Source organism: Dipodomys merriami, unplaced genomic scaffold (assembly GCF_024711535.1).
Source record: "Dipodomys merriami isolate MVZ:Mamm:240054 unplaced genomic scaffold, mDipMer1.0.p SCAF_377, whole genome shotgun sequence".
Lineage (NCBI taxonomy): Eukaryota > Metazoa > Chordata > Mammalia > Rodentia > Heteromyidae > Dipodomys > Dipodomys merriami.
Window position 1 is genome coordinate 113,938 of NW_027205348.1, and position 15,655 is coordinate 129,592.

At 55.6% G+C, this 15,655-nt stretch overlaps 1 non-coding gene across 1 annotated transcript; it reads right to left on the bottom strand.

The window, feature by feature from the left end:
* Positions 1-519: 519 nt before the first annotated feature.
* LOC138804869 (U6 spliceosomal RNA) lies at positions 520-626 on the bottom strand. The gene has a single exon (XR_011365363.1). It is a non-coding gene; the product is annotated as a U6 spliceosomal RNA (small nuclear RNA).
* Between the last annotated feature and the right edge of the window lie 15,029 nt (positions 627-15,655).

Below are 15,655 nucleotides of genomic sequence, written 5' to 3' on the forward strand. Positions count from 1 at the left end.
TTCCCTTAACGTTATCATATCTGTTCATATGCACATAGCTTTTGACCTTGTCTGCTTATCCCAGACATATATTCGTTATTGAAAATAAGGGAAACCATGGGACCTGTTTCTTTAGACTTGGCTTACTTCATTTAATAATTTTTTTTCCAAGTCTTTCCATTTCCTAACAAATGGGGCAATGTCATTCTTTCTGATGGAGGCATATAATTCCTTTGTGTATATACACCACATTTTCTTGATCCATTCATGTAGTGGGGACAGCTGGTTGGTTCCATATCTTAGCTATGGTAAAAAATGCTGCAATAAACATAGTTTTGCTGGTAGTTTTAGTATGGTCTTGTTTGTTATCATTTAGATAAATCCCCAAAAGTGGGACTGCTGGGTCAAAGGGGAGCTTTATGTGGAATCTTTTGAGGAACCTCCATAATGTCTTCCAAAGTGGTTGAACAAGTTTACACTCCCACCAAGAATGTTGTATGGTTCCCTTGTGGCCACATCCCCTCCAGCATCTGTTGTTGTAAAAATATGGAACGCCCCACGAATTTGCATATCGTCCTTGCACAGGTGCCATGCTAAACTTCTCTGTATCGTTCCAATGTTAGTGTATGTGTGGCTGAATTGAGCACAGAATATTTTTTATATCAGAAGTGCAATTGTGGGGGCTGAGAAGGTGGCTCAGTGGAAGAGCGCTTGCCTTACATGCATGAGGCCCTGGGTTCGATTCCTCAGCACCACATAAGCAAAAAGAAAAAAGCTGGAAGTGGTGCTGTGGCTCAAGTGGTAGAGCATTAGCCTTGAGCTGAAGAGCTGAGGGACAGCGCCCAAGCCCAGAGTTGAGGCCCCAAGAATGGATCCCCCCAAAAAAAGTGCAGTTGGATTTTATTAAACTAGACAATTCAACAAAAAATAAGTTCAAAAGAATTGTCATGAAATTTTAGAACCATAAATTTCTTACATAAGCACAAATTTAAGAATAAAGTCAAGATTGACATGTCAAAAACAAAATAATCCCAGATATTTGTTGTTCAAGAAATGTGTAGGAGGAGGATTCAATTATTCTATACAAGGCACCTGTCATAATGAACACTGCACCAAGTGTTAAGGTTTGTTAAAATTTTTAATGTATTAAATATATTTAATTTTGGGAATTTGTTTACATATGCCAAAATTAGGACTGTTTGTCAGATATAAAACTTTTCCATAAAGTATTTAAGATTTATGGTAGTAGACATATACTACTAAGTATGTACATTTCAGAGTTTCAAGAAACTTTATTAATGAGAAGTTGCAAAGTTTTTGTGTAAAGAAGTAGAATGAAGTGTTAACACTTTGTTAACTACATGGTCTGTTAAAACTTTAGGGCTTCCTCAGTTTATAAGTTAATGAGGAAAAATGATGATATAAGCCATAAACAAATAATGAGAAGAGCCATAAATAGTAATCTTAGTGGGTAGCTTTAAAGACTACTCATATTCTATAAAACTCTTGTTGAACATCACAACCTCAGTCAGTGTTAAATGTACAGAATTATGAGCAAATAATAAAATCTAATATGTAGTACACTTCAAATAGGGAAAACAGTCATAATATTTGCTTTTTATTTTATTAATTATTAACATTTAATTATTGTTTTCTTTATTTGTAGCATTGTTTTACTTGTTGAAATATAGTACAACTTTTTTGGAGGGGTTTGGTCGTGGGGCCTGGGCGCTGTCCCTCAGCTCTTCAACTCAAGGCTAGCGCTTTACCATTTGAGCCACAGCGCCACTTCCGGCTTTTTTCTTTTTGCTTATGGAGTGCTGAGGAATTGAACCCAGGCCCTTATGCATGCAAGGCAAGCGCTCTACCGCTGAGCCACCTTCCCAGCCCTAGTAAAACTATTTGTAAATCATCATTAGGAGGTACTTTGAGAAGGTTACGTGGATGGCCAAACCAATTTTTATAGGTGCATATTAATTTACAAAGAGGAAAATTAAGAACAAAGTATTTATTTAAAAAATTATCAAATAGAATCTGAGTCAGAAGTGTTGATAAATGTCCACACCTAAAATTTTTTTTTTTTGGTCAGTCATGGGGCTTGAACTTTGGGGCTGGGCGCTGTCCCTCAGCTCTTCAACTCAAGGCAAGCACTCTACCACTTGAGCTACAGCGCCACTTCCAGTTTTCTGGTGGTTTTATTGGAGATAGGAGTCTTATGGTCTCTCCTGCCTGGGCTGGCTTTGAACCGCGATCCTCAGATCTCAGCCTCCTGAGTAGCTAGGATTACAGGCGTGAGTCACCAGTGCCTGGCTTACACCTAAAATTTTATCCCTAGGCTGAAGCAGTGGTATTACAGAGTTGAGGCCAAAACAGTGATAGACTGTGTTTTGTTCTTTATTTTGATTTTGTTGGTCATGAGGCATGAACTCTGGGGCCTGGGTGCTGTCCCTCAGCTCAAGGCTAGCGCTACCACTTGAACCACTGCACCACTTCCATGTTGTTTTGCTTATGTGGTGCTGAGGAATCAAACCCTGGGGCTGATGCATGCAAGGCAAGCACTCTACCACTGAGCCACCTTCCCAGCACCTGAGAAACTGTTTTAAAATATCATCTAAACAACATTTGCTTAAGATAGCGGGGCAGGCGCGTGATGGGGCGGAGCTGGTGCGCCACTGGGCGGAGTCAACGCCTCAGAGGGCGCAGTCAGCACGCAATATGGCAGAGCAGGCGGCCCAGGGGGCGGAGCTGCCTCAGAGGGCGGAGCCAGTGCACCAGGGGGTGGAGCCAGCACCCACGATGGCAGGGCAGGCATGTGATGGGGCGGAGCTGGCGCGCCAGGGGGCGGAGTCAATACCACAGAGGGCGGAGCCGAAGCCGCTGGAGGTAGAGCCCGCGCCCACCATGGCGGCAGCCACACCCATATCGGGGCTTCGCCCGCCGGGTTGCGCGCCTCGCATGCCACGGCGTCGCTGCCACTGCTGCGCAGCGCACGCACATCCGGGATTTCCAACGTCCCGCACGCATCCACGCTGATCCCTCCCCCCATGCGACTGCGATACGGGACTGGAAGTACCAGTCCGCCCGGAAGTTCCCACAGCAGGCGGGGCTCGGGGAAGCCATCCGCCTGGCAGCGCACGCGCAGATGCACCACGGGGGAGATGCGGATGTCGTCGTTCACGTTGTCATGGACATCAGGCGTGACCTGGATGCGTGGCGCCCGCAGCTGCACGTGTAGGCGCACGGTGGCGCGCCGGCCCCGCCCCGCCACGCACGTGTACATGCCTGCGTCGGCCCGCCGTGCCCCCTGCAGGTGCAGACGCCCGTCTGGTAGCACCCGGAAGTGGGCGTCCTCCTGGCCGGAAGTGAAGGCCACGGGCTGCGAGGCCGGCGTCAGCCAGGTCACTGTGCACGACCCCTGGGTCACGGGGCACGTGAGGGTCACGGGGGCGCCGTAGGGGACGGAGAGCTCGGGGGTAGCGGGGCAGAAGTGGAAGTGGGAGACGAAGAGGAAGCAGGAAGTGAAGGGGAAGCCAGAAGTGAAGCAGGAAGCGAAGGGGAACCAGGAAGTGAATAGGAACCAGGAAGTGAAGAGGAAGAGGAAACAGGAAATGAAGAGGAAACAGGAAATGAAGAGGAAGAAGGAAGAGACTGAGAGGAAGAGGAAGAAGGAAAGGAAGAGGAAGAAGGGGAAACATGAGAGGAAGCAGGAAGAGATGGAGAAGAGGAAGAAGAAGGAAAAGAAGAGGAAGCAGGAAAAGAATGTGAAGAAGAGGAAGATGGAAGAGACTTGGAAGAGGAAGGAAAGGAAGAAGGAAGAGACTGAGAAGAGGAAGAGGAAGGAAAGGAAGAAGGAAGAGATTGAGAGGAAGAGAACAGGAAGGGATGAGAGGAAGAGGAAGAAGGAAAAGAAGCAGAGGAAGAGGAAGAAGATGAAGGATGGTGAGAGGAAGAAGAAGGAAGAGATGGAGAGGAAGAAGGAAAGGAAGAGGAAACAGGAAAGGAAGAGGAAGAGGGAATAGAAGAGGAAGAAGAAGTTGAATGATGTTGAGAGGAAGAGGAAGAAGAAGGAAGTGATTGAGAGGAAGAGGAAGAAGGAAAGGAAGAGGAAACAGGAAATGAAGAGGAAGAGGAAGAAGGAAGTGACTGAGAGGAAGAGGAAGAACCCGCCCCAGGCCCCGCCCCCCCACCCGTGGTCACACATCCGAGGTCTAACCTAGGCCCCAGGTCCCAGATCCCCACACTCCCATCATGCCTCGCGACCCGAACATCCGGGTCTCCCAGGACACCGGATGGGACGTGGAGACGGTGGTGGGGAGTGCAGTCCTCCCTGGGGTCGGCGTCCTGGGTCACGGGTGTCACGGGTGTCACGGGAAGCCGGGGTTGCAGATAGGAGGCGCCTGGCCCAGCTGCCAACTCCACGCGCAGCCGTGCATGCGCGTCGCCCGCCGCGTTGCGCACCACGCACACATACTCCCCCGCGTCGGGTGACATCACCGGATGCACAGAGAGCGTGCCGTTGGGAAAGGCGCGGACCCGGATGTCAGAGCTGGGGAGCGGAGAGGGAGGGAGGGCAGGAAGGAAGGAAGGAAGGAAGGAAGGAAGGAAGGAAGGAAGGAAGGAGGGAAGGGTGAAGGAAGGAATGGAAGGAAGGAAGGAGAGAATGTAGGGAAGGAAGGAGGGAAGGAAGGATTTGAGGGAAGGATTGGAAGGAAGGATTGGAGGGTAGGAAGGATGGAAGGATCGGAGGGAAGGAAGGAAGGATTGGAGGGAAGGAAGGAAGGATTGGACGGAAGGAAAGATGGAAGGATTGGAGGGAAGGAAGGAAGGATTGGAGGGAATGAAGGAAGGAAGGATTGGAGGGAAGGAAGGAAGGATTGGAGGGAAGGAAGGAAGGATTGGAGGGAAGGAAGGAAGGATTGGAGGGAAGGATTGGAGGGAGGGAAGGAAGGATTGGAGGGAAGGAAGGAAGGATTGGAGGGAAGGAAGGAGGGAATGTAGGGAAGGGAGGTTGGAAGGAAGGAGGGAATGTAGGGAAGGAAGGATGGAAGGAAGGAAGGATTGGAGGGAAGGAAGGAAGGATTGGAGGGGAAGAAAGGAATGATTGGAGGGAAGGAAGGAAGGAAGGATCGGAGGAAGGAAGGAAGAAGGGAAGGAGGGAAGAAGGGAAGGAAGAAAGGAGGGAGGGAAGGAGGGAAGGAGGGAAGGAGGGAAGGAAGGAGGGAAGAAAGTAATAGGAGGTAAGACCATAAGGAAGGGAAGACAAATTTGAAGCCAATGTTAGTTATTCGCACATGTGACATATGCATCCAATACTCATCTTGTATCGATCCCTGATCGATCATCTATCAATGATCAATCACTAGGGTTCTACCTTGCGATCTGGCAAGCCAGGACCTATCAATTACCTATTCACTGCTAATAGATCTACCATCCCCACCTCATCTCTATCAATATTTAATCAATAATGGATTTGTTATCTATGGACTACTGTGTCTATGTCATCTGTCTAATCCATCCTCTATCAATTAACTATCTATCAAGGGGTATCATCTTTATCCCAACTATGGGTGGATAGATGGATGGGTGGATGGATGAGTGGATGGATGGGTGGATGGATGAGTGGATGGATGGGTGGATGGATGGATGGGTGGATGGATGGGTAGATGGATGGGTGGATGGATGGGTAGATGGATGAGTGGATGGATGGGTGGGTGGATGGATGAGTGGATGGATGGGTGGATGGAGGGATGGATGGATGGATGGGTGGATGGATGGATGAGTGGATGGGTGGATGGATGGATGGATGGAGGGATGGGTGGATGGATGGATGGGTGGGTGGATGGATGGATGGAAGGGTGGATGGGTGGGTGGATGGATGGGTAGATGGATGAATGGCTGGATGGGTGGATGGATGGATGGGTGGGTGGATGGATGGATCGATGGGTGGATGGATGGGTGGATGGATGAGTGGATGGATGGATGTGTGGATGGGTAGATGCACGGGTGGACAGATGGATGCCCCCCACTTCCCACACTCACCTGCTCCCAGCATCCACCAGGCGCCCATCTGGCAGCCTCCAGAACACGCGTGGGGTGGGGTCCCTGCACGCGTGGCAGTGCAGCGTGAGGTCAGCGCCATGGGGCACGCGCATGGCGAGCGGGCCTCGGGGTCGGACGCTGGGGGGAGACGCGCGTGCGCAGGCGTGACTTCGATGTGCACAGTGCGTTTCGCACTACTCAGCGTGTTAGCGGCCACGCACTCGTACTCACCTGCATGGCGCGGGGCCTGCAGGCGGCGCAGCACCAGCGTGCCATTGGGGAGGACGTAGATGTCGCTGAGTCGAGGGTGCGTGTGCGCATGCACGGGTCTCGCGTGGGTCCCGTCAGGCAGACGCCAGTGTAGGGCCGCAGGGGGCCAGGCCTGGGCTGTGCAGGGCAGGTGCAGGGTGAGGCCCGCGTGGGCCGACACAAACTCCGTGGGCGCCTCACGCAGCATAGGGGGAGCGGGGGAGGCGTGCATGACATTTCCACGTGTGTCAGCGCCATGCATGCGCGCTTCATGTGTATCAGGTGAGTGTGGAAGGGATGTGATCGTGTCCCTTTCACGAGTGATATTTCCACGTATGACCATTGTGTGAGTGTCAGATTCATGCGTGACATTTACACGCGTGTCAGATCCATGCATGTGTGGTCCAAGAGTATCAGGGCCATGCAGAAGGGACCTGATCGCGTCCATTCCATGCGTGACATTTTCATGCGTGACATTTTCACGCGTGTCAGGTCTATGAATAATGGACCTGATCGTGTCCATTCCACGCCTGTCATATCCAAGCGTGACATTTTCACGCGTGTCTGATCCACGTATGTGCATTCTAAGAGTGTCAGGTCCACGCAGAAGGGGTCTGATCGTGTCCCTTTCACGCGTGACATTTCCACGTGTGACCATCATCTGAGAGTCAGATCCACGCGTGACATTTCCACTGGTGTTAGGCCTATGAATAACAGACATGATCGTGTCCCTTTCACGCATGACACATTTACACGTGTGACATTTACACGTGTGACATTTCCACTCATGTCAGATGCAGTTATGTGCGTTTCACGCATGTCCAGTGAGTGTGGAAGGGATCTGATCGTGTCCATGTCACGTGTGACATTTTCACACATGATCATCAAGTCAGTGGCAGGCCTATGCGTGTACAGTTTGCTTCTGTGAGGTCCACGCCTGTCCTTTCCACACATGACCATCGTGTGAGTTTCAGATCCACGCGTGACATTTCCACGCGTGTCCATCATGCCAGCGTCAGATCCACTCGTGTCTATCCCATGCATGTCGGGCGCCGCTGGGGTCAGCTCCACGCCTGGGGATGGACAGACGGACGGAGGGAGGAACAGAGGGACAGGGCGTTGGATAAGGGCCCCTGTGCTGTTCGTAGACAGTGCTCTGTCCCTCTGTCTGTCTGTCCATCCGGCTGTCCATCTCTCTGTCCGTCTGTCTATCCATCTGTCTGTCAGTCTGTCTATGTCTGTCTGTCTGTCCTTCTGTCTGTCTGTCTCTGTCAGTCTGTCTGTTCGTCTGTCTACTTGTCTGTCCGTCTGTCCATCTGTCTGTCCGTCCGTTTCTCTGTTCATCTGTCTGTCCCTCTGTCTCTCTGTCCCTCTGTCCATCTGTCTGTCCCTCTGTCTCTCTGTCTGTCCATCTGTCTATCCATCCATCAGTCCATCCATCTATCTGTCCATGTGTCTGTGTCGCTCCGTCCACCGATGTATCTGTCTGTCCATTCATCTGTCCATCCATCTATCTACTGTCTGTCTACCTACCTGTGTATCCTTCCTTCTCTCCCTCTCTCTCTCTCTCTCTCTCTCTCTCTCTCTCTCTCTCTCTCTCTCTCTCTCTCTCTCTCTCTGTCTATGGCTCTGTTTGTCTATCTGTCCATTGCTCTGTCTGTCTATCTATGATTCTGTCTATTTGTCCACTGGTCCATCCATCTAGCTATCTGTCCATCTGTCTGTCCACCTGTCTCTCTATCTGTCTGCCTGTCTGTCTGGTGTCTGTCTACCTATCTGTCTATACATCCATCAGTCCGTCCGTCTGTCTACCCACCCACCTGTCCATGTTATCTCTTTCAATCCATCCATCCATCCACCCGTCTGTCTTTCCATCCATCTGTCCATCTGTCTCTCTGACTGTGTATGCCTCTGTCTGTCTATCTGTCCATTGGTCCATCTATCCATCTGTTCATCTCTCTGTCCATTCTGTCTGTTTCTATGGCTCTGTCTATCCGTCCATTGGTCTGTCTGTCTGTCTGTCTATCTATCTATCTATCTATCTATCTATCTATCTATCTATCTATCTATCTATCTATCTATCTATCTATCTATCTATCTGTCTGTCTGTCTGTCTGTCTGTCTGTCTGTCTGTCTGTCTGTCTGTCTACCTATCCATCCATCCAACCATGTATGTTTCTATCTGTCTGTCTGTCTATCCATCCATCTGTCCATGTATCTCTCTGTCTATCTGTCTCTCTATGGCTCTGTCTGTCCATCCTTCCATTGGTCGGTGTGTCTGTCTGTCTCTTTCTATCTATCTGTCCATGTCTCTGGTGTCTGTCTGTCTATGGCTCTGTCTATCCGTCCATAAGTCTATCTGTCTGTTTATCCATCCATCAGTCCATGTATCTCTCTGTCTGTCTGTCTGTCTCTCTATGGCTCTGTCTATCTGTCCATTGGTTTATCTGTCTGTCTGTCTACCTATCTGTCCATCTGTCCTTCTATCTATCTACTGTCTACCTGTCTATCCGTCCTTCTGTCCGTCCATCTGTCCACCTGTCTCTGTATCCATCCGTCTGTCTGGTGTCTGTCTACCCATCTGTCTATATATCCATCAGTCTGTCTGTCTGTCTACCCATCCATCTGTCCATCTATCTCTTTGTCTATGGCTCTGTCTGTCTATCTGTCCATTGGTCTGTCTATCTATCCATCCAGCTGTCTGTCTACCTATCTATCCATCCATCCAACCATGTATGTTTCCATGTCTGTCTGTCTCTCCATCCATCTGTCCATGTATCTCTCTGTCTGTCTATGGCTCTGTCTATCCGTCCATTTGTTTATCTATCTATCTATCAGTCTATCTGTCTGTCTATCTGTCCATTTGTCTGTCTACTGTCTGTCTACCTGTCTATCCGTCCTTCTGTCCATCTGTTTGTCTGTCTCTCTATGGCTCTGTCTATCCGTCCATTCATCCGTCTATCCACCTATCTGTCTGTCTGTCTATCCATCCGTCCCTCTATCTATCTGTCTGCTCTATGTCTGCCTGCCTGTCTGTCCGTGCGTGTGTGTCTCCCCAGTCATCCTGTGCCGCACACGGCCAGGAACACAGACAACAGACAGAGTAAAGGACTTCGCCCCACCCCTCCCCATGCCCTCTGACCTGTCCATGCCCTCTGCCCTCCCAGTGACCCCTGACCTCCCTGTGACCTCTGACTACTCTGTGACCTCTGACCTCCTGTGACTCCTAGCTTCCCCATGACCTCTGACCTCCCAGTGACCCTCCCGAGACCTTCCCGTGACCTCTCCATGACCCCTGAGTAGCCCATAACCTTTGACCTCCCTTCCACTTCTCACCTGCCCATGGCCTCTCAACTACCCGTGACCTCTCCATGACCTCTGACCTCTCTGCAACCGCTGACCCGACTGTGACCCCTGACTTCCCTGTGACCTCTGACCCCCCATGACCCCTAACCTCCCCGTGACCTCTGACTGTCTTGTATCCTCCCTGTGACCTCTAACCTCCACCTCTTATCTGGCTCCCCTCAGTCCAACGCCCCCACGCCAAGAGCCTGCAGGAAACAGATGGGTAAACTGAGGCTCACCTGTGTCCAGCTCGTTCCAGGTGCCACGGGGCAGGGTCACGGGGGCGGGGCCGGGGGTCGGGGGTCAAAGGTCCCGGGGTCACCGTCGTGGAAAGCCGCAGGACGGGAAGGGAGGGCATCCGGGGCACGGCTGTGCAGGGTCGTGACCACGGGGTCACGGGTGTTTGCCGTGGGGCCCGGCCGGGCGTGGTGGGCTTTGTGCTGTCTCCCCTGCCTGCGGCCGCCGCCAGACCTCCTAGGGGCCGGAAGTAAGGAGGCCGGAAGTGAGGAGGATGGAAGTGCAGAGGTCGGAGCAGCGGATGCTCGAGGGGTGGAGGCCGGAAGTGGGAATGTCCGTTTCAAAACCGGAAGTGCAGAGGTCCATGGGGAGACCGGAAGTATGGAAGTCGGAAGTGGGGATCTCCGAGTGGTAACCGGAAGTGGGGTGGTATGACTGGAGACCGGAAGTGGGGAGGTCCGTGGGGAAACCGGAGGTGTGGAAGCTGGAAGTGGGGATCTCTCAGTCAAAAACGGAAGTGGGTAGGCCGAAATAGTGGAGGCCGGAAGTGGGGATTTCCGAGTGGAAACCAGAAGTGGGGAAACAGGAAGTGGGGTGGTCTGAGTGGAGACCGGAAGTAGGAATTTTTGAGTGGAAACTGGAAGCGTGGAAGCAGGAAGTGCGGGGGTCCGAGTGGAGACTGGAAGTGGGGAGGTCCGAGGGGAGAGCGGAAGTGGGTAGGCGGAAGTAGTGAAGACAGGAAGTGGTGATGTTTGAGTGGAAACCGGCAGTGTGGAGACCGGAAGTGGGGTGGTCTGAGTGGAGACCGGAAGTGGGTCGGCGGAAGACACAGAGACCGGAAGTGGGGATATTTGCGTCGAAACCGGAAGTGTGGAAACCAGAAGTGTGGATGCCAGAAGCAGGGAGGTCTCCATGGAGACCGGAAGCAGGGTGGGCGGGGCACGGAAGTCTCCCGTGCCGCGGCCCCGCACGCGTGCCAGGATGCGCGCCCAGTGCTCGGCCGGATGTGCTCGGCAGCCACTGGCGGGCGTGGGCGGTGCTGGAACCCGCGGCCTGCGGGGGCGGCGCGCGGGGCGGGAAGGGGAGGCGGAGGCGGCAGACGCCGCTGCTGCCCGCGCCTGGGGCCGCCCGCAGGACGCCGACGCCACAGCCGCGCTTCCCTGGTGCCCGGGCCCGAGCTCGGCGCGTCAACAATGACATCAGCGCCACGCGATGCCCCCACGGCCGCCTCCGCAGCGGCACCTGCCATCTTGGAATCCGCCATTTTTGAATCCGCCATCTTGGCCTCCACCATCTTGGAATCTGCCATCTTAATTCCCTCCATCTTGGATTCCTCCATCTGGGATTCCGCCATGTTGGTTCCCTCCATCTTTGATTCCACCACCTTGTTTTCGGCCATCTTTATTCCTTCCATCTTGTTTTCCGCCATCTTGATTCCTTCCATCTTGGATTCCGCCATGTTGCTTTCCCTGATCTTGCTTCCCTCCATTTTGGATTCCGCCATCTTGGCGTCCACCATCTTGGAATCCGCCATGTTGGTGTCGGCCATGTTGGATTCCACCATGTTTTCGACCATCTTGGTTCCCTCCATCTTGGATTCCTCCATCTTGTTTCTCTCCATGTTTGATTCCACCATCTTGGCGTCCCCCATCTTGTTTTTGGCCATCTTGGAATCCGCCATGTTGGCGTCAGGCATGTTAGATTCTGTCATGTTTTCGGTCATCTTGCTCCCCTCCATTTTGGATTCCGCCATCTTGGTGTCCACCATCTTGGAATCCGCCATCTTAATTCCCTCCATCTTGTTTTCCGCCATCTTGTTGCCTTTCATCTTTGATTCTGCCATCTTGTTTTTGGCCATCTTGCTTTCTGTCATCTTGGATTCTTCCAACTTTTATTCCGCCATCTTGGCTTCCGCCATCTTGCCCCCCGCCGCCCCGCCCACGCTGACGTCGGCGTCCCAGCGCGCCATCCCCAGCGTGTTGACGGCCACGCACACATAGCGCCCAGTGTGCTGCGGACCCAGCATGGGCAGTGTCAGTGTCCCGTCTGCCCCGACCCCGACGCCGTCCGTCCCCAGCTCCGTCCCCGCCCGGGCCCAGCGCACGCCCGGCAGCAGCCAGCCCACGCGCGCCGCCGGCTCCGCCTCCGCCCAGGAGCCCAGCCGCAGTGCGGCGCCCACAGGCAGCGCCAGAGCTGTGGCCACTGGCGCCCGCGACGCCACCACAAAAACGCGCTGCGCCCGGCCTGCCATGGCGGCCTCAAAGCCACCGTAGGCCACAGGGCCTGGGGCTGCAGACGGGGCGTAGGCCACGGGGGCTGTGGCTTCAGAAGGGGCGGAGGCCGTGGGGGCTGTGGCTTCAAGGCTGGTGTAGGCCGCGGGGCCTGTGGCTTCAGAGGCATCAAAGGCCACGGGGCCTGGGGCTGCAGACGGGGCTGCGGGGCCTGTGGCTTCAGAGGTGTCAAAGGCTGCGGGCCCTGTGGCTTCAGACACGGTGTAGGCTGCGGGGCCTATGGCTTTCTCCTCAGTGTAGGCCTCAGATACTATTGCTTTTTCCTCAGCGAAAGCCTCGGATTCTATGGCTTCATTTGCAACATAGGCCTCAGATTCTATGGCTTCATTCACAGCATAGGCCTCGGACTGTATGGCTTTTTCATCACCATAGATCTCAGATTTTGTGGCTTTTTCCTCAGTAGGCCTCGAATCTCATGGCTTCATCTGAGCCATAGGCACTGGATCCTTTGGCTTTCTCAGTGTAGGCCTCAGATCCTATGGCTTCATTCTCAGTGTAGGCCTCAGATTCTATGGCTTCATTCACGTCATAGGCCTCAGATTTGATGTCTTTCTCCTCAGCATAGGATTGGGATCCTGTGGCTTTCTCCTCAGGGTAGGCCTCGGATCTTGTGGCTTTTTCCTCAGCGTAGGCCTCAGATCTCGTGGCTTTCTCCTCAGCGTAGGCCTTGGATGCTATGGCTTCATTCACACCATAGGCCTCAGATTCCATGGCTTCCTCCTCCGCGTAGGCCCCGGACCCCGTGGCTCCGTCCCCGCCGTAGGCCACGTGCCGTGCCTCGGTTTCCCCATGTCGCCCCACTTGGGCCTCGCAGCGGTACCAGCCAGCGTCGGCCTGGCGCACCTCGTGGATCTCCAGCGTTGTCCCCCCGTCATGGCCGCCGTCCTCATCGCCCCGCAGGACGGAGCCGTCGGGCCGCGTCCAGGCCACGCGTGGCGTTTCCGAGCCCTGCGCCGCACAGTGCAGCCGCAGAGTCTGCCCCGGGGTCACCACGTCATCGGGGTCATCACGGGGGTCGAGGGTCACCCAGGGCGCGTCCTCCGGGTCCTCGGGGCCATGCACGCACGCCGTCCACGTCAGATGTATGTGTGGCCCGCGCAGCCCGGCCCAGTGCAGCGTCAGCTCGGGCTGCAGAAGCCAGGCAGGCCGCGCCCACAGCCGGGCCACCACGCCCGGAAGTGACATCGGCGACGATGACGACGCACCAGGGCCGCGAACCAGGCGGTAGGCCTTGCCCACATCCGGGTCATGGCCATCCGGGAAACTGGCCTCAGGGTGGGCGTGGCCTCCATCCTGGTCATACCCGGGGCCTACATCCGGGTCTCTGTCCTTAGAGTGGGCGGGGCCCTCATCCGGGTCATTGACATCAGGGTCTCTGTCCTCAGGGTGGGCAGGGCCCTCATCCATGTCACGGACATCCGGGTCTCTAGCCTCAGAGTGGGCGTGGCCTCCATCCTGGTCATACTCGGGGCCTACATCTGGGTCTCTGTCCTCAGGGTGAACAGGGCCCTCATCTGGGTCATTGACATCCGGGTCTCTGACCTGAGGGTGGGCGGGGCCTATGTCCTGATCATACTCATCTCCTACATCCGGGTGTCTGTCCTGCTGGTGGGAGGGCCCTACATCCGGGTCTCGGGCTTGATACATATAGCCTACATCCGGGTATTTGTCCTGCAGATGGGTGTGGCCTACAACCGGGTCTCTGTCCTGAGCGTGGGCAGGGCCTACATCAGGGTCTCTGGCTCCCTGGTGGACGTGGCCTATATCAGGGTTCCTGGTTCGATGGTGGGCATGGCCTACATCCGAGTCTGTGGCCTGATACATATGGTCCACATCTGGGTCTCCGCCCTGACGGTGGGCGTGGCCTACATCCGAGTCCCTGTCCTGATACAGCTCATCCCCATCAGGGTCTCCGCCCGAGGTTTGGGCGTGGCCTTCCCCGGATCCATCTCCCAGGTCCCCATCCGGGTGGGCGTGGCCCAGCGCCTCCGGGTCCCAGCGCAGCATCAGCGCGACGTCATCAGTGTCATCATCGCCTCCCAGCAGGCGGCGGGCATGTGCAAGGTGGGCAGGGTCGGCATAGCAGACGAGGGCGGCACTGAGCGTCAGGCGCTCGTGCGCAGGGGTGTCGGGGGCGAGGCCGGGCCGCACGTGGAGGTCGCGCACGACGGGCGTGCGCCGCAGGCGGCAGGCAAGGTGGGCGGTGCGGCCACAGGCGTCTGTCAGCCTCAGCTGCACCTCGCCCACATCCTCCCTGTCCTCCACTTCCTCTTCCTCTGCCTCCACTTCTGCTTCTGGCGGCTCCTCGCCATCCGCCGGGTCAGTGAGGATTCGCGGCGACCGACAGCGCATGCGTGTCGGCAGGCGACGCAGGTCCAGGCTGCGGCGGTCAGCGGGGCTGGCGCAGGCCAAGCACGCCTGTTCCTTCCCACAGCGCAGCACGCCTGCAGAGGGGGACGGGAGAGGGGCGAGGCTGACATGGGACACGCCCCCCTGGGAAGCCTCGGCCACGCTCCCGCCGCGCCTGACTGGCTGGAGCTCAGCCACGCCCTTCCTGGGGGTTCTCAGCCACGCCCCCGCCATGCCTGACTGGCTGGAGATTGGCCACACCCCCTGCCGAGCCTCAGCCACACCCCTGCCCTGCCTGACTGGCTGGAGCTCAGCCATGCCCCCGTGTCACCTCAGCCACGTCCTCATCTCACCTGACTGGCTGGACCTCGGCCACGCCCCCGTGGAGTCTTAGCCACACCCTCGCCCTGCCTGAGTGGCTGAAGCTGGGCCACACCCTCCCTGTGGAGCCTCAGCAACGTCCCCGCCCCGCCGTAGTGGCTAGACCTTGGCCACGCCCCCTGCAGCTCCTCACTAATGCCCAGCCACGCCCAGCCACACTGCTGCCGTTTTTTACTGGCTGGAGCTCGGCCACACCCCCCTGGGCACCTCGGCCACGCCTCTGCCCCACGTGACTCGGGGAGCTCGGCTACTCACTTACGCCCAGCCACGACCCCGTCCTTTTTCACTGGCTGTATCTTGGTCACGCTCCCTCTCTGCATCGCCTCAGCCCTGCCCCACCCTCTCATTGGCCTGCGCTTGACCACACCCCCTATGCTCACCTCTGCCCCGCCCCTGCAGGCCCTCCATCCAGAGCGCGCGGCAGCCGCAGGCCCAGGGGTTACCCTGCAGATGCAGCGCGCGCAGCGTGGGTGCGCGGGCCAGGGTGCCGGCAGGCAGCGCTGCCAGGCGGTTCCCGGCCAGGTGCAGCACGCCCAGCGTGCAGGCCGGGACCCCGCGCACACGCAGCGTGGCCAGTGCCTCGGGCGCCAGCGCCGCCAGCCGGTTCCCATCCAGACGCAGCAGCCGCAACAATGCCAGCCCCAGCAGTGCCCATGGGTGCACCGACTCCAGCCGGTTGTGGTCCAGGTACAGCTGGGACAGGCGCCGCAGGCGCCGCAGGCCCCGCAGGGAGCCTGTGTGCAGTGCCCGAAGCTGGTTGTAGCTCAGCTTCAGCACCTGCACGG